Source organism: Atta colombica, unplaced genomic scaffold (assembly GCF_001594045.1).
Source record: "Atta colombica isolate Treedump-2 unplaced genomic scaffold, Acol1.0 scaffold222, whole genome shotgun sequence".
NCBI classification, from domain to species: Eukaryota; Metazoa; Arthropoda; class Insecta; order Hymenoptera; family Formicidae; genus Atta; species Atta colombica.
In genome coordinates, this window is record NW_017259319.1 from 464243 (window position 1) to 464844 (window position 602).

The following is a 602-nucleotide window of genomic DNA, read 5'->3' on the forward strand; positions in this document are numbered from 1 at the left end:
ACACACACACACACACACACACACACACACACACACACACACACACACATATATATATATACGTGGGTCGTTTGATAAGTTTGATAAATTTCCATGAAATGGCGCTACAATCCATTTGATGACGCGACATCTCGAAAGATTCACTCTTCGAACCCCTTCAGGCCAAATTTCAGCCAGAAAGGACGCATAGTTTGGTAGTCATTTGAAGCGAGATTGGCGCGCAAAAAAGTGCTCTTCCATCAAGACAACGCGTCATCCCACAAGTCGACCGTTACAATGACAAAACTACGAATTGATTCCTCATCCACCCTATTCTCCGAATTTGGCCCCGTGTGACTTCTTTCTGTTCCCAAAAAACTTAAAAACTTGGCTTGGTGGGAAGAAATTCTCGTCAAATGAGGAAGTCATTGTCGCCCGTCAATGAGTATTTGAGAGAGCAGACTTTGAGACAACCTACTTCAAATGACTACCAAACGTGAACTATGCGTTCTTTCTGGCTGAAATTTGGCCTGAAGGGGTTCGAAGAGTGAATCTTTCGAGATATCGCGTCATCAAATGGATTGTAGCGCCATTTCATGGAAATTTACCAAACTTATCAAACG

The 602-nt window shown here is 42.9% G+C and overlaps 1 protein-coding gene across 1 annotated transcript in view; it reads right to left on the reverse strand.

Annotated features, from left to right (window-relative positions):
• Positions 1-602, reverse strand: part of LOC108687962 (neuronal acetylcholine receptor subunit alpha-7) — a 252606-nt gene that overhangs the window by 249727 nt on the left and 2277 nt on the right. The gene's annotated exons all lie outside the window — the stretch shown is intronic.